Source organism: Manis javanica, chromosome 1, assembly GCF_040802235.1.
Source record: "Manis javanica isolate MJ-LG chromosome 1, MJ_LKY, whole genome shotgun sequence".
Classification (NCBI taxonomy): Eukaryota; Metazoa; Chordata; class Mammalia; order Pholidota; family Manidae; genus Manis; species Manis javanica.
The window spans coordinates 151,486,057-151,510,988 of record NC_133156.1 but is presented as its reverse complement, the minus strand read 5'-3'; positions in this window follow the sequence as shown (position 1 = coordinate 151,510,988).

Here is a 24,932-nt window from a genome sequence, read left to right as displayed (position 1 = left end):
TCATTGACGGCTGCATTCAGGGCTCTTTCTTTGCTGTTGATTTCCATATGGTCAGTTTTGATGTGTCTTGGCATAGATTTTTGGGTTTATCCTATTTGGTTTCCCTTAGCTTCTCTAATGTGTAGCTTCATTATTATTATTTTTTGCCAAATTTTCAATTTTTTGACAATTATTTCTTTGCATGCTTTTCAGGTCCATTCTCTCTCCTTTGCTTCTGGGATTCCAATAATAGGAAAGTTTGCTCTTTTGTTATTGTCTTACAGTTCTCTGAGACTGCTCTTTTTCTTTGTTGAAATTTTTTAGTTTTTTTTCATTGAAGAGAATTTTTAATTGATTGTTTAAGTGTTTTTATGATAGCTGCTTTAAAATCCTCGCCAGATAATTTCAACATCAGATTTATTTTGGATTTATTTTGGTATTGGGTCTGCTGACTTTTCTCATTCAAGTTGTGATTTTCCTGATTCTTGATATGATGAATAATTTTCAGCTGTATCCAGGAAATTTTGGTTATTATATTATGATACTCTGGATCCTATTTAATCTTGTTTTTATCCGGCAGTTCCTCTGTTGAGATGTAATGTGAGGGCTGGATGGTTTATTTCAGCTTCCATGGGTCTTGCCAGAACCATTTCAACAAGTGTAGCCAACAAGCGCTTGGGGGTGGAGGTGGTGGTTCAGCTTAATGCCAAACCCCACTGACACTACCTTGGTGGGGAAATTGGACAATCATCTACTTCTGCCAGGTGACAGATGGAGTGGTGCTTTTTGTCTCAGCTATCTGATGTTTGCTCAGGCCTGCTGACACCACCAGGCAGAAGTGGAACTCTGCTGCTTGATTCCAGAGGACAAAGAGAGGGGGTAAAAGACCAGCTTCTTGCTCAGTCTTGTGGAAACTATAGATGGTGGGGGCAGTTTTTCCATTATGCTGTTGGCTGGAATACAAGGGGCAATGCCAGAAAAGGGTTTCTTTTAGTAGTCTATTCTTTTTCTCAGACTGGTTAGGGAAAACAGGCTTTTCTAGGAGTTAGTTTCCTTCCTTCCTTCCCTCCCTTCCTCCCTTCCTTCTTCCATCTCTTCCTACCTCCTACTGTTGATAGTTCTGGGCTGGATGCTTCTGTAGCTTTTTGTCCAGGATATATGTGAAACAATAAGGAAACCCACGGAACTCACCACAGGCTGTTCTCACGTTCTGAGGTCCCTAAGTAACCCATCTTCCTCTTTCCACTTCTCAGTGTCTTCCTATGCTTTTTTTGTTGTATTATATACTTAGCGTTTTCCAGTTATAGAAGGGAAAAACTGGAAGGAATGGAGTTATTCCATCTTATCGAGAAAGAGAAATGGACAAAGAACTTCTTTTTAAAAATGTTACTTTTAATAGCAGGCGGGGGGGACATGGGAAAGGCAGTATATACAGAGAAGACAAGTAATGATTCTATAGCATCTTACTACGCTGATGGACAGTGAGTGTAATGGGGTATGTGGGGGGGACTTGATAATAGGGGGAGTCTAGTAACCATATGTTGTTCGAGTAATTGTACATTAACATTACCAAAAAAAAACTGAAAAAAAATTACTTTCAATGTATTTTTTAAAAAACATGAATATTCCCAACCTGTAACCTACTAACACATAAAATTTCTAGTCATTCAATATTCAACCATTCTTTTGTATTTTGAAGATAATTTGCAACAGTGAAAATGATTACAGTGGTAGTACAGTGAAGGTATGAATAAATTTAATCAGCATTATTGATCTATAATTAAATCCAATCAAGTTCACTCATTTTAACTGTACAGTTAATGAGTTTTAATAGACACATCTGTTTGTGCAGCCTCAACAATGATTAAAACATAGAATGTTTGCACCAACCCAAAAAGTTCCTTTCTGTTCCTTTTCAGCCAGTTGCCTCTCTTACCCATGGCTTCTGGCAACTACTAATTAGCTATTACTATATCTTCTCAAGAATCACACATATATATGAAATTATGTGGCATATTTTCTTTCTGCCTCTGCTTTTACTTAGTTAATGCTTCTGAGATTCATTCATGTTGCATGTATCCTTTTTGTTCATTTTTATTACTAATTAGTATTTCATTGCATGAATGTACCTCAATTGGTTTATTTTTTCACCACTTGAACATTTGGATTGTTTCCAGTTTTCAGCTATTTGAATAAAGCTTCTATAAACATTTCTGTAGACACAATTATTTTTTGTAGTGAATATGTTTTCATTTCTCCTGGATACATAAACATTAATTGCTGGGATTATGATAAATACATGTATAATTCCATAAGAAGCTGCCAAAGTGTTTTCCAAACTGGCTGTTTTCATTCTCACATCCAGTGTAGGAGAAATCTAGTTGTTTAGCATCCTTACCAACATTTGGCGTTATCTGTCTGAAATTTTAACTGTTCTAGTGGATGTAAGATAATATCATAATGTGGTTGGTTTCAAATTGTATTTTCTAATGAGTGTCTTTTAATGTGCTTATTTGCCATTTCCATATCTTCCTTGGTGAAGTGTCTGTTCAAGCATTTCACTTATTTTTGGAGCTGTTAGTTCTCTTAGTAGTATGTTGTAAGTGTTCTCTATGTATTCAGGATACAAAGTCTTTATAGATGTATGTTTTGCAAATATTTTCTTTGACTTCCATATTTACTTTCTTAGCAGTATCTTTTGAAACAAGTTATTCTAAGTATATGTAACAAAAAGATACATATTTTTCAATAATAGCTTCATTGAGATAAAATTCAGGTACCACACAACTTGGCCAGTTAAGTGTACAATTAAAAGTTTTCATTTTGATGGAGTTCAACTCACCAATTTTTGAGTACAGTTCTTGCTTTTTTGTATCCTCTCTATAAACACTTGCCCAACTCATGGTCATAAAGATTGTCTCTTGGATTTCCTTCATAAGTTTTATAGTTTTAGCTCTTCTATTCAGGCCTATGATCAATTTCAAGCTAATCTTTTATATGTATGAAGGCTTGAGGTTCATTTTGTTTCCTTTTCAATATCTAATTTTTCCATTACCATTTGTTGAAAAGACTGTCTTTTGCCCACTGGAGCTCCCTGACATCTGTATCAATCAATTGAACATGTGTGGGTCCATTTCTGGGATCTCTATTTTATTCTGTTTATCTATATATCTATTTTTATGTCACTGCCAGTCTTGGCTTTAGTTTTGCAGTCTTAAAATTGAGTAGTACACTTTCTGTAACTGTTCTTTTTAGAACTTGTTTGGCTATTTTTTGTTTCACTTCCACTTAAATTTTAGAATTAAAAAAAAACCTACTGAAATTTTATTGCAGTTGTTTTGAATATACAGATAATTAGGGTCAAATTAAAATTTTCTCCCAGTGGTATTTTGTAGTGCTTAGTGTTTGATTTATCCCTAAGAACTTTGTATTTGTCTATGCCAATATAAAAGGTTTTTTTTCTCCTGGATTTAAACTTCTAAGTTTTCATTGTTAGAAATACCTTATATCCTGTGACCTTGCTAAACTCAATAGTATAAGTAGTTTTTTTGTGGATTTTTTTTGGAATATTCTATATTGACAATCATGCCATCTGCAAATAAAGACAAATTTGCTTCTTTTCTGATCTGTTTACCTTTTGTTTCTTTTCTTTGCCTTATTTCACTAGCTAGGACCTCTAGTACCATGTTTATTAGAGGTGGAAAGAGCAGACATCTTTGCTGAATTCCTTACCTTAGGAGGAAAGAATTTATTATTTCACTATTAACTATGTTAGCTTTAGGTTTTTTTGTCCATCTCCTATATAGGTTTAGGAAGGTCCCTCAGCTCATTTGCTGAGTTTCTTCCATGAATGGGTGTTGAATGTTTTCCATTTTTTCTGTATCTAAACTTATGTGGGGCTTTTTTTTTCAGTTTGTTAATATGGTAAATTACATTAATTGATTTTTGAATGTTATACCAATCTTGCATTTCTGGCACAAACTTCACTTGGTCCTGATATATGTGTTTCTGAATTTTATTCTTGCATTTCTGGCACAAACTTCACTTGGTCCTGATATATGTGTTTCTGAATTTTATTTGCTAATATTTTCAAAGTATTTTTATAGCTATTTTCATGAGGGTTATTCTTCTGTAATTTTCTTTCAAAATCTTTGATTTTGCTATCAAAACCTCATTGGTTTTGGTTGAAATGTTTTGTTATCAAAATAGTTGCCTCCTTAAGTTATTTGGAAAAGACTAGGACTTCTATTGTCTAGTAGTATTGATATTATTTATATTGATAATTGATATTATTTCTTCCAAAAATATTTGGTAGAATTCACCAGAAGAACCATCCAGGCTTGAAGTTTTCTTTGTGCAATGTCTTAATCTGCAGATTCAGCTTTAAAATAGATGCAAAGCTATTCAGCTTCTCTACTTTTTATTGAATGAGCTTTAGTAGTCTGTGTCTTTCAAGGACCATGTCCATCCCATCTAATTTGTCAAGCTTATTAGAACATTGTTTATAATTATTTTTTCATCATTTTAATGTCTATAGGACATGTAGTGATAATTTCCTTATCATTTCCTCTTATTGGTCATTTGTGTGTTCTTCATATGGTTTTTTTGATCTGTCTGCTGAGAGGTTTTTCTACACTATTGGAATATTAGCTATATCTTTTTTTTTTCCAGTGGTTGCATTTGAGTTTGCAATATACATTTTAAAGTCATTACAGGCAACCTTCAAATAATATTATATAACTTTATGTGTAGCATAAGGACCTTACAACATTATGATTCCGTTTCCTGTCCTTTTGGCTGTTTTTGTCATTCATTTTGCTTCTACATATGTTATAACCTCCACAAAACAGTTGTTACTTATGCTTTGAGCAGCCAGTTATCACTTAAAAGATATTTAAAAATGAAAACAAAAAGTGCAATTTTCTTAATGTATATTCCACTTGGGTTTCATTAAGCGTCTTGCATCTCTGGATTTGCACTTTCCATCAGTTTTGGAAAAACTTTGGCCATTATTCCCTCAAACATTTTTTAGATTCCCTCCTTCTATGATTCCAAAGGCACATATATTACACAGTTGTTGCCAAATGGGTCACTGATGGCCTTTTGATTATTTTTCAGTCATTTTTTTTCTCTTTGTGTTTTACTTTGGATCTATTGCTATGTCTTTAAGTTAATTAATTTCTTGCAGTGTTTTTGTTCATTTTAGACATTGTATTTTTCATCTCTAAATATCCCATTTATGCCTTTTATACACAGTACTCATTTCTTTCCTCAAAGTGTTTTCCTTTAGTGCATTGAAAATATTTATAATATTTATAGTAGCTGTTTTAAGGTTCTTGTTTGATGATTCCATCACCTGTGTCAGTTTGGGGTTTGTTTGTATTAATCAAGATTTGCCTGTTTTATTGCAAATGTTAAATTGTTAGATGCTGGATTTTGTTTTGTTCCTTTATAGAATATTGCACTTTTGTTTTCAGTCGTTTTGTGCAGGTGTTTCTATCTGTTGGTTTTAAGGCTTTGCATAGGCTGGGGCCAGGCAACCTTTACTACAGGGTTACTATAACCTCACTACTAAGATGTGACTCTTCTGAGGAGTCAGTTGCTTCCTGTATGTTAGAAAGTGCGCATATCTCTCCACCTGCCTGAGTGAGCTTTGGCAGTTGGATCTATCTACTACATTCTAGTGGTTCTCACAACTGGTGGAATTTCAGTTTACACATGTGCTGGTTAGTTCTCAGACAAAGGCACCTCCTGCAGGCCTCTGAAGCACTTCTCCTTTGCAGTCTTTTTTAGGACGCTTCCCTGTATTTTCCAGCTGCCTTGGCCTCCCCAAACCATAATCTTCTCTTCTCTTTCTCTGGGATGTCTTTAGTTCCCTTCTCCCTGCTGCAGCCTGCCCACTGGCCCCAGGAAGTAGGTGGAGGCAGTCACAGGGCTATAATGTTCCACCCTCCTCTCTCAGGGATTGCTTTCCTACATTGCTTGTTGTTCAGTCTCTCAAAACAGCTGCTCATTTATTTTGTTTGTTTTCTAGCTTTTATGGTAGGAAGATACTTCCTGTAGTAGTTTATCTTTCATGGTGGAGGCAGACATTCTGGATTGTTTTTTAAATTGCAATTATTATATTGTTTTAGAAAGTCCTCACCAAAAGGAAATCTTAAGTACATTTAAAGTTGAATAGCATTCAGTGTCCAGATTATTTTGTAGTAAATTAAGGTTAAAGTAAAAACAATAATTATCATACTTGCAAACTAGTGTAAGTATTTGACCATCTACAGATGTTGAAGAGATTAATTGTACTTTCTGTGGAAATAAAACACTCCTATATTGAAATGTAGTTATGGCTAATAAGGACATGGTATACAAAAAAGATGAGGAAAAGCCCATCAGAGCCAAAAGGAAGTAGGCATAGTTATAGGAATGCTTGATAGATGCTTGATGGCTTCTTTCCTTTAAGGAAATGGCAAAAGAACAAATCAGAAGGCAATGCAGGAGGAAAGCTGGGGATCTAGAGAAATACAAGGGCAAAACAAATCATTTCAAAGCCAACCCAGGAGGTAGGTTTGGGACTGAGGGAAAGAAGTGGGTCCCAGTGTACAGGAGACAAGTTCTCAGGAGTCTGGGCACTGGGCTCAGTGTTACCACCTATTTTACAGGAAGAAACTGAGCTCAGGAGAATCAGTCACCTTCTGCAGTCAGAATACAACAAAATGAGCCTGAACCAATGAGGATCTCTATGTGCAGTTGGATGCAATTTCTTTATACAAGGAACATCAGAAAAAAATGACAACAAGTTATTTAGTCTCACAGTGATTTTGCCTTTGGTTTCCAAAACAAGTATTTTGAATCTGAACCTTTACTTGTGTTGACTGAATGTGTATAGATTTTTCCTTTTAGGAAATCACAAAGGCCAATCAGTCCCTGAGCATCTACAGATCCTTTTGTTTCCTTAATGACTATACTTCTGTGCCTCTCACAGCACAACTTTCAACAATCTGCTATAGAGTTAAACAATCATCTACAGGATCTGAGCTGAGGGAGATGTGGCAGGTCACCTGCCTGAAGGGTCATTTCCATATGTCCACCAATGCCAAAGCTCTCATCTTGTAATGCCTCCTAGAAGGGAGATATGGTGAGCAGGCTGCACAGTGGTCACACATCAATTTCCTCATGACAAATGCCTGAGACCTGGCCTCAGAGCTGGGTGGGTGGTAAAGAAAGGAGTGTAACTTGGGACATGGAAAGCTCTCTAGAGGACAGGCATGCAGGGTTGGGGCCTGGAGTTAGCTTTAGGTTTTAGGTATTGTAAGGTATTGGAGCAGGAGATTGAAAGACCAGGCAGAGAGAGCAAGCACACACTCTCCCAGCACGTGTGTGCCCCAGGCAGGCCCCACTCCCGTGGCTCACTCCCCGTCACTGGTTTACACTCCCAGATTTTCAGTCAACTGAGGGCTCCATGGGTTGAGCTGCCACTGACCCACCTGGCATCCTGGCACAGGAGTCAGGTGTAAGCCAGAACACATCCCATACACCTGCCTGTGTGACCACAGTCCTTCCCAAGTCCCACAAAAAGGCAACAGACCGAGAGCCACACAGTAACTCATACTAGGAGAATTCATTTCAGTACATTCCTTCCCTCTTGTTCCGATCTTTGCTTTACCTGACCACTCGATTTATCTTGTAAGAGTTCCTATCACTGGCATTGGAGGGTTTATATTGCTTGGTGGTTTCAGGAATAGGCTGAAGTTCATGACCAGTTAATTTCCTACATCTTTCCTTCTCTCACCCTATATTCTTTGGGTTTGAATCAGTCACTTTTTGTGACAGCCATGTCATAGGTATATTGGCTTTTCCTGCGTTATGGGAAAGCTACAGATTTCTGTGTGTTAATTTTGTATCCTGCAACTTTGCTGTATTCCGATATCAGTTCTAGTAGTTTTGGAGTGGAGTCTTTAGGGTTTTTTATGTACAGTATCATATCATCTGCAAATAGTGACAGTTTAACTTCTTCTTTACCAATCTGGATTCCTTGTATTTCTTTGTTTTGTCTGATTGCCGTGGCTAGGACCTCCAGTACTATGTTAAATAACAGTGGGGAGAGTGGGCATCCCTGCCTGGTTCCCAATCTCAGAGGAAATGCTTTCAGCTTCTCGCTGTTCAGTATAATATTGGCTGTGGGTTTATCATATATGGCCTTTATTATGTTGAGGTACTTGCCCTCTATTCCCATTTTGCTGAGAGTTATTATTATGAATGGATGTTGAATTTTGTCAAATGCTTTTTCAGCATCTATGGAGATGATCATGTGGTTTTTGTCTTTCTTTTTGTTGATGTGGTGGATGATGTTGATGGATTTTCGAATGTTGTACCATCCTTGCATCCCTGGGATGAATCCCACTTGGTCATGGTGTATGATCCTTTTGATACACTGTTGAATTCTGTTTGCTAATATTTTATTGAGAATTTTTGCATCTACACTCATCAGGGATATTGGTCTGTAATTTTCTTTTTTGGTTGGGTCTTTGCCTGGTTTTGGTATTAGGGTGATGTTGGCTTCATAGAATGAGTTTGGAAGTATTCCCTCCTCTTCTATTTTTTGGAACACTTTAAGGAGAATGGGTATTATGTCTTCTCTGTGTGTCTGATAAAATTCCGAGGTAAATCCGTCCGGCCCCGGGTTTTGTTCTTGGGTAGTTTTTTGATTACCTTTTCAATTTCTTTGCTCGTAATTGGTTTGTTTAACTTTTGTGTTTCTTCCTTGGTCAGTCTTGGGAGGTTGTATTTTTCTAGGAAGTTGTCCATTTCTTCTAGGTTTTCCAGCTTGTTGGCATATAGGTTTTCATAGTAGTCTTTAATAATTCTTTGTATTTCTGTGGAGTCTGTCGTGATTATTTCGTTCTCATTTCTGATGCAGTTGATTTGTGTTGATCCTCTTTTTCTCTTAATAAGTTTGGCTAGAGGCTTATCTATTTTGTTTATTTTCTCAAAGAACCAGCTCTTGGTTTCGTTGATTTTTGCTATTGTTTTATTCTTCTCAATTTTGTTTATTTCTTCTCTGATCTTTATTATGTCCCTCCTTCTGCTGACTTTAGGCCTCATTTGTTCTTCTTTTTCCAGTTTCGATAGTTGTGATGTTAGACTATTCATTTGGGATTGTTCTTCCTTCTTCAGGTGTGCCTGGATCACTATATGCTTTCCTCTTAAGACTGCTTTCGCTGCATCCCACAGAAGTTGGGGCTTTCTGTTGTTGTTGTCATTTGTTTCTATATATTCCCTGATCTCTATTTTGATTTGTTAATTGATCCATTGATTTTTTTAGAAGCATGTTGTTAAGCCTCCATGTGTTTCTGAGCCTTTTTGTTTTCTTTGTAGAATTTATTTCTAGTTTTATACCTTTGTGGTCTGAAAAATTGGTTGGTAGAATTTCAATATTTTGGAATTTACTGAGGCTCTTTTTGTGAGCTAGTATGTGGTCTATTCTGGAGAATATTTCATGTGCACTTGAGAAGAATGTATATCCTGTTGCTTTTGGCTGTAGAGTTCTATAGATGTCTATTAGGTCCATCTGTTCTACTGTGTTGTTCAGTGCCTGTGTGTCCTTATTTTCTGCCCGGTGGATCTATCCTTTGGGGTGAGTGGTGTGTTGAAGTCTCCTAAAATGAATGCATTGCAGTCTATTTCCCTCTTTAGTTCTGTTAGTATTTGTTTCACAAATGCTGGTGCTCCTGTGTTGGGTGCATATATATTTAGAATGGTTATATCCTCTTGTTGGACTGAGCCCATTATCATTATGTAGTGTCCTTCTTTATCTCTTGTTACTTTCTTTGTTTTGAAGTCTATTTTGTCTGATATTAGTACTGCAACCCCTGCTTTCTTTTCACTGTTGTTTGCTTGAAATATGTTTTTCCATCCCTTGACTTTTAGTCTGTGCCTGTTTTTGGGCTTGAGGTGAGTTTCTTGTAAGCAGCATATAGATGGGTCTTGCTTTTTTATCCATTCTATTACTCTGTGTCTTTTGATTGGTCCATTAAGTCCATTTACATTTAGGGTGATTATTGAAAGATATGTACTTATTGCCATTGCAGGCTTTAACTTCGTGGTTACTAAAGGTTCAAGGTTAGCTTCTTTAGTATCTTACTGCCTATCTTAGCTCGCTTATTAAGCTGTTATATACACTGTCTGGAGATTCTTTTCTTCTCTCCCTTCTCATTCCTCCTCCTCCATTCTTCATATGTTGTGTGTTTTGTTCTGTGTTCTTTTTAGGAGTGCTCCCATCTAGAGCAGTCCCTGTAAGATGCCCTGTAGAGGTGGTTTGTGGGAAGCAAATTCCCTCAGCTTTTGCTTGTCTGGGAATTGTTTAATCCCACCATCATATTTAAATGATAGTCGTGCTGGATACAGTATCCTTGGTTCAAGGCCCTTCTGTTTCATTGCATTAAATATATCATGCCATTCTCTTCTGGCCTGTAGGGTTTCTGTCGAGAAGTCTGATGTTAGCCTGATGGGTTTTCCTTTATAGGTGACCTTTTTCTCTCTAGCTGCCTTTAAAACTCTTTCCTTGTCCTTGATCCTTGTCATTTTAATTACTATGTGTCTTGGTGTTGTCCTCCTTGGATCCTTTCTGTTGGGGTTTCTGTGTATTTCCGTGGTCTGTTCTATTATTTCCTCCCCCAGTTTGGGGAAGTTTTCAACAATTATTTCTTCAAAGAGACTTTCTATCCCTTTTCCTCTTTCTTCTTCTTCTGGTACCCCTATAATACGAATATTATTCCTTTTGGATTGGTCACATAATTCTCTTAGTGTTGTTTCGTTCCTGGAGATCCTTTTATCTCTCTCTATGTCAGCTTCTATACGTTCCTGTTCTCTGGTTTCTATTCCTTCAATGGCCTCTTGCATCTTATCCATTCTGCTTATAAATCCTTTCAGGGTTTGTTTCATTTCTGTGATCTCCTTCCTGACATCTGTGATCTCCCTCCAGACTTCATCCCATTGCTCTTGCATTTTTCTCTGCATCTCATCCCATTGCTCTTGCATTTTTCTCTGCATCTCTGTCAGCATGTTCATGATTTTTATTTTGAATTTTTTTTCAGGAAGACTGGTTAGGTCTGTCTCCTCAGGTGTTGTCTCTGTGATCTTTGTCTACCTGTAGTTTTGCCTTTTCATGGTGATAGAGATAGTTTGCAGAACTGGTACGAGTGACAGCTGGGAGAGCTTTCCTTCTTGTTGGTTTGTGGCCTTCCTCTTCCCCTTCGCAAGGTGCTGGGTTCCGCAGGTGTGGATGTGGTCTGGATGTTGTCCTGTGTCCTCTGGTCTCTATTTTAAGAAGAATTTTCTTTGTTATATTTTCATAGATATATGTGGTTTTGGGAGGAGATTTCTGCTGCTCTACTCACGCCACCATCCTGGCTCCGCCCTCTTTTCCTGTGTTATGTAGTGTGGCAGTGCAGGTGTGGCTCATTAAGGGTGATCTGCTCTTCCTAGAGGCCTTTGCTCCCTCACGAGAGTGCTCACTGTAACCTCACTCACACCATCACAGAGCTCTATAATAATTATATCACAAAGAGAGCCAAAATAGTCAGGTTTGGGGCAGAGATAGGAGTGGATTATACAATAGATTTGTCATTCTGTCAAAGCTACATGTTAACCAAGAAACATTAAGCACTAATTAAGATCCAAATGTTTATAAATAATAGTTGGCCTGGACATGAAATTGCTGAGCTCCCAAGTGATGAGATTAGTCAGTTAACGTGAGGAACTGCCAGGTTTGAATTGTTAGCAATTCACACTGCAACCTGAGCCATTGAAAGTCTATAAAAAAGCACTGTCTCCTGAGCGTTACCTGTTGCCTAACAGGATGAGTTCATATTCATTCAGATATCATCTAAAGTTTACATGCGGTAGTCTAGTTTTCTTTTCTACATGTTAATCTTTCACCTTGGTGGTTTGGTTTTCAAGTATCTTTCCAGCTGAATCTCCCTCTTTTACTGCCTTCCTTCCTCCCTCCACTTGACACACAGTATCGGAATAAAATTCCTACAACTCCACCTTGCAAATGTCCTCCTCCTGCTCAAAAACATAATAGGTTTCTAATACCTAGTGGCTAAGTCCAAGCCACATAACTGGCCAGTTTTGGAGTAGCACAGTGACTTGCAAGGTAAACTTCCATCCTGGAATTATTTGAATGGCATATCCTTGCTATAAAAGATACTAGAGCTGCCAATCATTTTTTCTACCGTCACTTCCTCGCTGTTTCCTTCCCTCCTTATCAGAGAATCTACCCAGGCTGAGGGTAGTGGTCAAATGAACTGACCCTGCTCACCAGAGTTTATTGGCCCAGGGGTAGAAACTAGATCTGTCAGATTAGTTAGATGATCTCTCCCACACATTTGTAAGCAGGCTCAGAAATCTCTGGTAGTCCATGGTGAGCCTTGAAGGAGCTGCTCGGCAGCCATGTGTGTATCCCATGCATTACATGGCACAGAGAACTGACTCCAGAGAGACAAAAATAAAACAGTGATCAAAAAGTCAATAAGACAAATAGCAACCATTCAGTGTCAGAACTCATACAGGATACTTAAACCCCTCTAGGTATAATAAACATGCAAATGAAACAACAATAGTTTTCTGCCAGTCAGATATGCAGTGAGGACAGTGGGTAGGAAGAAAGACATGAAACTATGCAGATGCAGAGAGAGTGGGGCCTCCTCAGCCACTGCTGGAGGCTTTCTTGCTGCCTCCGGAGTTGTTGTATGCTTGCTTCTGCTTAGTGCTCTGTGCACATACCTGACAGGGCGCGCTCCCTCAAATACTCTACATGGCTACAGCTCCCAGAGGTAACCTTGGCACTCATCCATTACTGTCAAAGCACAGACCTGATCAGTGTGGCTGGGTGCTAGACCTGAGCCCAGGGCTGGGCAGACCCTCTGGCCTGGTACCTGGCCCTCCCTGGGACTTCCACAGAGCCACTCTGATGCAGCCCAGCAGGCTTTTCCAACTTTAAATTTGGAGGCAGAAATCAAAGTCTCAGTCTCCATGGAGATCTGGGACCCATACAAACAGAGTCACTGCCTCTGCAGCTCTGCCGATTGAGGTTTCAGGGTATAATTATCTAGTGGCCATCTTAAATCCAGACTTCTAAAAGGGAAATCCTAACGTCAGTCCCCTGCAAAACAAACAGCAGGACTCCACCTGCCCCTCCTCAGGTAGAGGTAGTTCCAGCCGCTCATGTAAACAAGCCAACAAGGAGCCCTGGTGTCATTCTGGATTCCTCCTTTTCAGATTCATACCTGGACTATTATATTCTTCAAAATGTATTCAATATTCAGTCATTTCTTACAGCCCACACGTGGGTGGGAGCTGCTAGCCTCTCTCACCTGAGATTTTCCGTGGTCTCTAGGCCACTCCTCCTGTTCTGCCACTGGAGTCTATTCTCAAGCACAGCAGACATAAATTAGGCCAGGCCAAGCCCCCTGACATTGGCTTTGGTGCACATTCAGCTCAGATGAGGAGCCAGTCTCCCCAGGAAGTCCATGTGACTTCTCTGAAGTCTGTTCCACTCCAGCAGCTGGCCCCTGCTGGTCCTTGGATATGCCAGGCACAGCTGTGCCTCAGGGCTTTTCCAAGAGCTGTTCCCTCTGCCCACAAGGCCCTTCCACAGAAACCTGCGTGGCTGATACCTCCTTCCTCTAAGATATGGTCCCAGTCTCAGGTACCACTGAGGCCTGCTTTGACCACCACACTCCCCAACACCTCTGCTCCACACCCTGCTAGGCCTTTAGCCCACAGGCACCTACCCTTCTAATATGGAATGATATTCTGTTATTTCCTATGAATATTGTCTTCCTCATAAGACTGAAGACCTTTCTCTTGCTCACTAAGGGATTCAGAGCATTTGGAAAGATGCTTGGCACACAGTAAGCACTCACTACATGTTCTCTGAATGAGCGAGTCAGGGAATGTGAACTGGGTTACACCTTTCACCCTCAGGAGGTGGGCGACTGCCACCTCAGATTCCGGTCCTTAAGCACGGAGCTGCAGGGGGTATGCGGGGCGGGAGGGGCTGCACCTGGAAGGGGCCCAGAGAGTGCCACTGAGGCACGTGAGCACACCGGATGTGTGCAGCCGGAAAGACGCTGGCGGTGCCAGAAGCAGGCGCCAAATTTCTCGCAGCTCCTGTGCGAGCAGAGGGGGCTTCAAAGACAAGCGGGGACTTTCACTGCTGCCTCCATGTAGATTTGAATTGCTGGGGGTTTTACTGTTCAATCACTATCCTTTTATAATTAAATAACTTCATTTTTTAGATGATAAATTCGATGTACAGAGAGAAGCATGCAGTCAGAGGCCAGGAGGAGTGCGAACAGGGAGGCCGGGTCATACCCCCCAGACCTGGCTGCAGGCATCCCTGCCAGGCCACTGGCGGCCAGTGGAGAGCTCCAGGGAATGTTAGATGGAAGCCACAGAAACTGGCTGCCTGGTTTAAGCAGCCAAGGAATTTATGGCAAGGACTTTCCGATGCAGGCTTGAGCGAAGAGCGAAAACAGTGGCAACCCCCCTCTTCCTGAGCCGCAGCAGACACGCCGCGGCAGACGTTCCTGCCCAGCGCTCTGCAGGGCTGCCGCCCTCACCACCACCACCACCACTGGGGAGAATTTCTCCAGCTTCCCAGCATTACTGGCTCTTGTTTAAAATCTCTGAGTGCATCTGATCACCGTGCTCCTCTGGAGGCAAGGGAGGAGGCTGGGAATGAGTGTCTGTTTTTTCGGCTCCCACAGTGAGGGATTCTGCAACTAGAAAGAGCATTTCAGAAGCTAGGCAGCCAAAAAAGGCCAACAGGTATCTGTGACCATCAGTCTTCCATTGTGAGGATCAAACAATCCCTGCCTGGGATAGAAACACATTTTGGGATGTTTTAAAAGTTAATCTGTTGGGAACTGAAGGTAAGATAAATTTTAGCTGAAATAAGCAGGCAAAGAGAGGCAACAAAGGGCCAGGTAGTTTATTTGAGTGCAACTCCCAGGTGATATTCCACAGTCTGGGATTTACAGGCCAGGGGAAGTCACACCCGGTCAGGATAAGGGATTAGGAGGGGGAGGAGTGGGCAAGCTATTCTAGGGGGCGTGGAGAGATATGATTGGCTAAAGGTGACATAATAGACAACTAGAAACTTTTTTTCCTTCCAAGAGGGAGGAGGCTGACATCTGGATCTTAGTTGGCACATCAGAAGGATGGAATTCAGGAAGAGCTGTCCCCTTTCCATATAAGGCATGGACCTTGGGGTCTGGTCTATTCTCCCCCTATGGCATCTCTCTTCTGTTTGCATGTCCTTGTTTTTCCTTCCTCCAGCCTAACATTCCAGCCTATTGGTCATAATGGGTGACGACTCGAACTGGCTACTTCCGGCTGACAAGGGGAGTTGTGGGGGTTTGAGGCTGGTATTAGGCTGAAGGGGTGTGTTCAGTGGGAAGAGGTGCATAACGGTGAAGTAATATCTGCTTGGTGGTGACCCGGGTCATCGGGTTAGCCGCTGTTGGAGGAACTTGAGGACACAAGGGGCAACTAAGAGTAAACCACAAACTGTTATTAAGGGACTCAGTAGGGGCATTAGCCAGGCCATTATGGGGGACTGGAATTCTGGATCGAGTTTACATCTCAATGACTAGTATTGGGATTTAGTATAGATAAGACTGCATTATTGAAACAATACTTTTATCTAAAATCACCCTCATTTTTATTAGAAGTAGCCAGATTAAGAAAATAATTAACAGTTGGCTTGATTGTTTGCGTAAGTGCAGCAAGGAGAACAATTGATTACATAGGCTCTTTTAAATATGCTTTGCTGGAACTTTTTATAAGGAATTTCAGATTGGACTTTTAAAGGCTTCTTGAAGCCAGAAAGCCAAGCCAGACTTGCCATCAGTTTGTGCCTGCAGTACCTGTACATTTGAGTAAATTCCTCTCTTCTCTGAGGTTTTTAAGACATTCTTGAGGTTCCTGCATCTGCCAGGCAGTGACCTTCCTTACTCACCTGGTAAGGCTGCTGGGAATTCTGTAAGCAAGGTACCAGGCCAGTTCTTTTAAGGGCCTTTGTTGGCTTTATAAAGTCAATCTTAGTTCCTTAAAGCTGTCTGTTCATATGTGAGTTTACACACGTGTCTCTCAGGTATGACGTTCCAGTCAAAGCCTTGGTAATATAACCAGTGTTTTTAATTGGTCCTCTTACAAGGAAAGCAGATTCTTATTGAACTTGTGCAAATAAACATATTGCCATGAAATATAAAAATAGTCACTGAGAGTTTTTAAATTCTGGAGGGATCAGGTAGAGAGAAAGATAAAGTTTCAATTCTGCTTATAAAGGCAGTCATTTACTAAACTGTTGTCAGCTTAAGAGAAAAAGCTTAAAACACTTTATCAACAACATTTCAAACAAAAAGCCACAAAATAATCTTCATTTACTTAATCCTATGTAACTAATACCTGTTCTGCTGAAATCTAGGTCTTTACTATCTTAAGAGTAATAAAACAGTGACTACAAATAATAAAAGACTTACAAATGCCAATGGTTAAAGATTTGATGAGAGCTTACTGTAAGACAGTTGACATAAGGAAATTCTGATATTTCTGTAACACAAAACATTTAGTAACAAAGTTTAGCATTATTCTTTTTGATAGTGCTTTCCAGGTAATTAAGCAGGTAATTATATATCAGATAAATAAGCCAAATTAGCCAAATACTTTCTCCAATGAGAAAAAGTTCTTCTGACATGTTCCAGTGTCCCTCTGGAAAATATCAGAGTTAACTAGAGGTAAAAGCACCTTTTCTAATTTGATTTTGGGAAGCTGTTAAAAGTTTTAAGGCACTTGCTTAAATAGGATTATAGGTTGCTATGAAGCAATACTTATTTATTTAACCAGAATGACAACAAATTACCTCAAAGGCAAATAAAGAAGGTTACACAGTTGTTAGCAAACTTTAGCTTTCAGTCCCTTTAATATTAAGATCTCATTTTCTTAAATACTCTGACAACTCATTGAGACTTTAAGCATGAGAAACTGCTTTGATTAAACAATTAGAGAACTTTTTGCAATATTTCAACATTAAGAGCAGAGTAACAGTTAAGAAAACTTTGTCTTTTTAACTGAAAACAAAATTCTAATTTTGCTGTGTACTTGATATTTATTTGCTTTAATTTTATATAGCATGACTATATTAAATTCTTCTACAAACTTTCTACAACTTTCTTTTTCATTTAGATTTTTCTCTTAAACAGCTGTACTTTAGAACAATTCTTTCTTTTATCAAAAGACATTTTTTAGCATGCAGAAATGTTTTCCTTATTACTTTAAGTAGTTTTAATTAGAACTTAAAACCATTAGGTACCGTAATTTTCAGTGAACACTGAGAAGTAGGCTATTATAAACTGTTACACTAGCATTCATTGGATTGACAAATTTATGAGCATTTTATAATTTCTATTAACCATGAGCTTGACAACACATCTCTCACTAAGCACAAAGTATATCTTTTTAACTTAGCAAAACTTTAAGGTTTTAGGTTACCACAAAGATTTCTAGGCTGTAGATAGGTATACACACTGTAACACACAATTAAAAAGGTGTTCACTTGCTACACTTATTTAGTTCACCCATTGGTAACAACTATGCTAGATTACTTACAAGACCTTTACTGAATATTAGACAAAGCCAAGCCTTTAAGCATTTTATTCTTAAAAGATTTAGCAGATAACATCGACTTAAATGACCTTTGGTAAACTTAGGCAGCTGATAACCACAAGGACATGCCCGCCTCAGCCAAACCTAAATTAGCACTAATGCTTAACATTTTTTATCAGATTTTCTGGAAGTTTTAGAATGCCCAATTTTCACAAGCACTTGTTTTTAAATCAATTTTTATTAATATTATCCGGAGGTAGGAAAATATTTTTTATTTACACACCTAGACACACAAACATACAAACTGAGACACAACGACCACAGTCAGCAACACTCTCCACACAAAAACATATACACAGACAGACAAACTGATATAAAGACTTGAGTCACTGATATCCAATTGCTTTCTCGCTCCTCAGCTTCCTGTCTGTGGCTTCCAGAACCAGAGGGCGGGAGGAGTGTGTTCTGGTGGGGGAAGAGGGCAGTGAAGGCGGAAGGAGAGGGGGAGGGGGTGGTGCAGCTATCGGAAGAGGAGACCAGGACAACAGCATGGTTGAGAATGTAGGACTTTAAGATGGCAGCGACACGTGTGAAGACAAAGGACTTAAAGATGGTGGTAGAGAGAGAGGGAGGGGATAACGAGCTGAGGGAGGTGGGCGACAGGTTTTCTGATGGATCTGAAAAGGAAGAAGGACTGAGCAGAGTAAGAGGCTGACAATCTTTAACTGGAGATCGGGCTAGGAGAACCTGAGTTATTAAACACTTAACATAAAGGTCTGGGCGGGAGTGCAAAGTCCAAAAAGCCTGCACATACGGGATTTCACCCCACTCTCCGCTCCAGTGGCAATAATAAATCAAGTTGGTGAGGATGTTATATTGAAAGTTCCCTCAGGGGGCCAGCGAGATTGATTGTCCAAGGGATACTGAGGCCCAGTCTCAGAGCAAAGAAAGACTAGCTTCCATTTGTGAACTTCCTGGGACAAATATAGAGTAGCTAAATTAGAAATGAGACACTGCAGTGGGGTCTGAGCCTCTGCTTTTGAGGGCTGGTTCCACATGTTTGCACCACTTCCCAACTAATCCCGCTAAGAGGAGCGCCCAGCATCCCAAGTGCGCCCAGTCAAGGGAGACGTCCTGGAGCCTAGGTGAGGGATGTCTCCCATACCGCAGGACCAGGGGTGGGCCGGATGCTCACAGAGGGTGGGCCAAATGCCCCACCTGGATGTATGTATGATTTCTAATGGACCAGGAGAAATGGAGTTAGGGAGGGAAACAGACTGGGGGAAACTGAGGGACTCACTGGAAAGTAGTCCATGCAGCGGAGAGCATGCTGAGGTCCTGGGTTGGGAAAGGAGGGGCCAGGGCCGCTGGTGGCTGGTTGGGGCCCCGCGCTCACGCTCCTTCCCAGGTTTCAGCACTAAATGTAAGATAAATTTTAGCTGAAATAAGCAGGCAAAGAGAGGCAACAAAGGACTGTAGGACCCCAACCTCCCTGGGGAATAAGTTAGCCTAAGAGTAGCCATCTTGAAGCCCAAAAAGCCATTCTGATATATGACTCAGAGGGAACAACTGAAACCAGGTAACTCCTCTGGAAAAACAAGTTAATCAATCATGACTGCTGGCAGCGCTAACCTTTCGGTTAGCTAAACATAAAAGCTGACCCTACCTTGCTACACCCCCAGGACGTGGCACCAACTCAGAAATCGTAGGTTTGAAAAATTACTGCCTTTGTAGTATTGTTATCTTGCTATGTAGTATTGTTATCTTGTTACTACAACATAATCTGTAACCATGGTAAATCTCTAGGGCTAAATGCCTCAGAAAATCCTATATAACCACTTAGTTGTAAGTACTCAGGGTCCTCGTTGAGACCTGCTGCGACAGGCTGACTTGGACCCCAACTAGTTGGCTTCCGAATAAATTCCTCTTGCTTGTTGCATCAAGAAACGTCTTTGGTGAGTGATTTGGGGCGGCGCCTTCCTCAGGGGAATCCAACATTTGGGGGCTCGTCCGGGATCGGGCATCCACCCCGCTTCACTCCCGAAGTCGCTCTTGGAGGAAGAGGTAAGATTAGTGGCGCCTTGAGTTGTATGTGTTCTGTTTTCTGTTTCAGTGAGACCGGTCGGAGTTCTGAAGGGTACCCGCTGTCTGGCAGCCGTCTCAATCCCGTAAAGGGGCTGTGACTGCGGTCGGTAGACGTACTAGAGCACCGCAGGCTGCAACCCTGGGGGACGCCCCAGGGAGGTTGGGAGGCCAGGGACGCCTGGTAGCCTCCTGTCTGTTTTTCCGGCAAACTGAACCTGATGAGATAGGGTTGATTTTTGGGCGCCGAGAATATCAACCCTCTGATTCCTTTCGGTTTCTGTTCGAGGCTCTGAAAAGAACCAAAAGCGGCCGCTGTGTGTCTAATCTGTGTGTGTCTTTGTTCTTTGTGTCCTTTACGTGTCTAATTATTGTTATACTGACAATGGGACAGACAGTGACGACTCCCCTTAGCCTGACGCTAGATCATTGGACGGAAGTTAGAGCGAGGGCACATAACTTGTCAGTAGAAGTGAAAAAGGGACCATGGCAGACTTTCTGTACCTCCGAATGGCCCACCTACAATGTTGGGTGGCCCTCGGAGGGGACTTTTGATCTCCCCACCTTATTAGCAGTAAAAGCTGTTGTCTTTCAGGATTCGTCTCAAGGACACCCGGATCAGCAGCCCTACATTGTAGTCTGGCAAGAGTTGGTGGAGAACCCACCACCCTGGGTAAAGCCCTGGGTGCAAAAGAAAATGGGCCCTCGAGTTTTAGCTGCCCAGACTCAACCTCAGAAAAAGGAAAAGGAAACTACCAAAGTTTACCCTGATACTCAGGATTCGCTTATAATTGATGATCCCCCTCCCCCTCCTTACCCTCCTGCCCCTACGGCACCTCCGGTGCCCCCACCCCCAGCACCCTCAGCACCCTCAGCACCCTCAGCACCCCCAGCTCCGGCACCCTCAGTCCCTGATGCTGAGGCAGTAGGGCAGGCTCCGGGACCTGCCCAGGGCACCCGGCGCCGCCGAGGGGTCATCTTGGACCCACCGGGTATCTTTCCTCTCCGGTCTTATGGAGTTCCCATCCTTGGAGAAGAAGGGGAACCACCTTTCCAACCCCTGCAATATTGGCCCTTCTCCTCTGCTGATTTGTATAATTGGAAAGCTAACCACCCGCCCTTTTCAGAGGAGCCACAGAAACTAACTGGTTTAGTAGAGTCTCTGATGTTTTCCCACCAGCCCACCTGGGATGACTGTCAGCAGCTTTTGCAGGTGCTCTTTACCACGGAAGAGAGAGAGAGGATTCTCCTGGAGGCACGGAGGAATGTGCCTGGAACCGACGGACGGCCTTTGCAACTCCCTCATGACATAGAGAGGGGGTTCCCGTTGACTAGACCCAACTGGGACTTTAATTCTCCAGAAGGTAGGGAGCGACTAACCATCTATCGTCAGGCTCTGGTGGCAGGTCTCCGTGGGGCCGCAAGACGCCCCACCAATTTGGCCAAGGTAAGAGAGGTCAGCCAGGGAGCCACTGAAGCACCTGCAGTATTCTTAGAGCGCCTGATAGAAGCCTTCAGGCGGTATACCCCCTTTGATCCCACTTCTGAGGGGCATAGTGCTTCAGTGGCCCTTGCCTTTATCGGGCAATCGGCACCCGACATTAAGAAAAAGCTTCAGAGATTGGAGGGCTTACAGGATTTGTCGCTGAGAGATTTAGTGAAAGAAGCAGAGAAAGTTTATCATAAGAGAGAGACTGAAGAAGAGAAGGAGTTAAGGAAAGAGAAGGAGAGAGAAAGTAAAGAAGAAAAGAGAGATAGGAAGCATGAGAGAAATTTAACAAAAATCTTGGCCGCAGTAGTAGAAAGTAAGGGACGGCCGCCCTCTAGTGGTAGAACTAGTAAGGCAGGGTCCCTGGGCAACCGACCTCCTTTGGATAAAGATCAGTGTGCGTACTGCAAGGAAAAGGGGCATTGGGTGAAAGATTGCCCTAAGAAACCACCACGGGGACCTCCGAAGAAAGTGTTGTCCCTGCTAGAAGATGAGGACTAGGAAAGACGGGGCTCGGAACCCCTCCCCGAGCCTAGGGTAACTCTGAAGGTGGAGGGGCAACCCGTTGAGTTTCTGGTAGATACCGGTGCTCAACATTCAGTACTGACCCAAGCTAGAGGCCCCCTTTCTAGTAAAAAGTCTTGGGTGTTTGGGGCCACGGGTCAGAAACAATATGCATGGACTACCCAAAGAACAGTGGACTTAAGAGTGGGACAAGTAAACCACTCATTCCTTGTTATACCGGAATGCCCTACACCCTTGTTGGGAAGAGACATCTTGACCAAAGTCGGGGCCCAAATATCCTTTCAGACTGAAGATACCCAAGTGACTGATAGCAAAAAGAGACCCTTGGGCCTAAGCATTCTGTCTATAAAGTTAGAAGACGAGTACCGCCTTTTTAAGGAACCAGAACCCTCCTGAGTTAATCAGAGGTGGCTCAACCAGTTTCCAGGGGCCTGGGCAGAGACGGCAGGTATGGGACTCGCTGTAAACCAACCCCCGGTGGTCATAGAATTAAAAGCCTCAGCCTCACCAGTAACTGTGAGACAATATCCAATGAGTAAAGAAGCCAGAGATGGGATTAGGCCCCATATCCAGAGGCTCATAGAACAGGGAATATTAGTAAAATGTAAATCCCCATGGAACACTCCCTTGCTGCCTGTAAAGAAAGCGGGAACAGGAGATTATCGACCAGTGCAAGATTTGAGAGAAGTTAATAAGAGAACACAGGACATTCATCCCACTGTGCCGAATCCTTACAACCTGCTAAGCTCTCTGGCCCCAGAAAATACTTGGTATACAGTCTTAGATTTAAAAGATGCCTTCTTTTGTTTGCGCCTGCACCAGAGTAGCCAACCGCTGTTTGCTTTTGAGTGGAAAGACCCCTCCACAGGAACTACTGGACAATTGACCTGGACTCGCTTGCCACAAGGATTCAAGAACTCACCTACCCTCTTCGACGAGGCTTTACACCAGGACTTGGCCTTTTACCGAGCCTCCAACCCGCAGGTAACCTTGTTACAATATGTTGATGACTTACTGATAGCCGCTCCTACACAGGAAGTCTGCCAAGCGGCTACTGAAGCCCTTTTGACTGAACTTACTAGGCTGGGGTATAGAGCATCTGCCAAAAAGGCACAGATCTGCCAACCACAAGTGACTTATTTAGGGTATTCCCTGAGAGAAGGGAAGAGGTGGCTTACTGAAGCCCGGAAGCAGACTGTGACGCAGATCCCGGTCCCTACTACTCCGAGCCAAGTCCGCGAATTTCTGGGAACAGCAGGGTTCTGCAGATTGTGGATACCCGGATATGCCACCTTAGCCGCCCCCCTGTACCCCCTAACCAAAAAGGCAGCCCCGTTTGTTTGGGGACCTGAACAGCAACAGGCCTTTGATGAAATCAAGAAAGCCCTCCTGTCGGCACCCGCTCTGGCCCTGCCAGACGTAACTAAGCCATTCGTCCTTTTTGTGGATGAGCGGAGTGGAGTGGCTCGGGGAGTGTTGACCCAGCAATGGGGGCCTTGGAAGAGACCTGTCGCCTATTTGTCAAAAAAATTAGACCCAGTAAGTAGTGGATGGCCTGCCTGTTTGAGAGTAGTAGCGGCTGTGGCCCTCCTAGTTAAAGATTCTGACAAACTGACACTGGGACAGAAACTTACTGTAGTTGCTCCACATGCGTTGGAGAGTGTAATTCGGCAACCACCCGAGAGATGGATGTCGAATGCCAGAATGACTCACTACCAAACCTTACTCCTGAATCGTGATCGAGTAGAGTTTGCCCCCCCTGCCATCCTAAACCCGGCCACTCTGCTCCCCGATTTGGAGAAAGAAGTGCTTCACACCTGCCAGGAAATTCTGGCTGAAGAGACAGGAACCCGCCAGGACTTGCAAGATCAGCCCTTAGGGGGAACGAGACTCCTGACTTGGTATACAGACGGGAGCAGTTACATCATGGATGGTAAGAGAATGGCCGGAGCTGCAGTAGTAGATGATGACCGAGTTGTATGGGCCAGTGGACTCCCAACGGGCACCTCTGCACAGCGAGCAGAACTCATCGCCCTGACTCAGGCCCTAAAGATGGCAGAAGGTAAGAGACTTAACGTCTACACTGACAGCAGATACGCCTTTGCCACTGCTCATATACACGGGGCTATTTATAGACAGAGAGGGCTGTTAACTTCTGCCGGGAAAGATGTTAAAAACAAACAAGAAATTTTAGATTTGCTGGAAGCCATCCATAGGCCTAAAGAAGTAGCAATAATGCATTGCCCTGGACACCAGAAAGATGACTCTCCAATAGCTCGAGGAAATCGGAGAGCAGACCAAGCCGCAAAGCAAGCGGCTCAGGGAATGAACATTTTGCCCCTTCAGGTGTGTCCAGAAGCCACTCACATCGAGAGCTTCCAGTACACACCTGAAGATCTCGTTTGTATAAACAAATTAGGGTTCAAAAATTCCTCACCCCAAGAGATATACAAGTCTGAAAAAGGGAAAGTTGTCCTGCCCCGGAAAGAGGCAGAAGAATACTTAAGGCAATTACATCAACTGACACATTTGGGAGCAAAAAACCTAAAGACTTTAGTTCGAGACTCCCCTTATCATATTATTGGATTAGGAAAATTAGCTGACGAGATTGTAAAAAATTGTGTTCCCTGTCAATTAGTAAACGTGAGCAAAAATCAAGCAATATCCGGGAAAAGACTTCGAGGAGATCGCCCAGGAACTTATTGGGAAGTTGACTTCACTGAAATTAAGCCTGCTAAGTATAGATACAAGTACCTTCTAGTTTTTCTAGACACATTTTCAGGATGGACAGAGGCATTCCCCACCAAAACTGAAACAGCTCAGACGGTGTCTAAAAAAATCCTTGAAGAAATATTTCCCAGGTTTGGGATTCCAAAGGTAATCGGCTCCGACAACGGCCCTGCTTTTGTTGCCCAGGTAAGTCAGGGATTGGCCAAGATCCTGGGGACGGATTGGAAATTGCATTGTGCATACAGGCCCCAGAGCTCAGGACAGGTAGAAAGGATGAACAGAACTCTAAAAGAGACCTTGACTAAATTGTCCATAGAGACTGGCTTATGTGATTGGTTAGTCCTCCTTCCCTTTGCCCTGTTTAGAGTTAGGAACACTCCCAGCCGCTTTGGACTAACGCCTTTTGAAATAATGTTTGGGGCCCCGGCCCCGCTTCAGTCAGCACATCTTCATACAT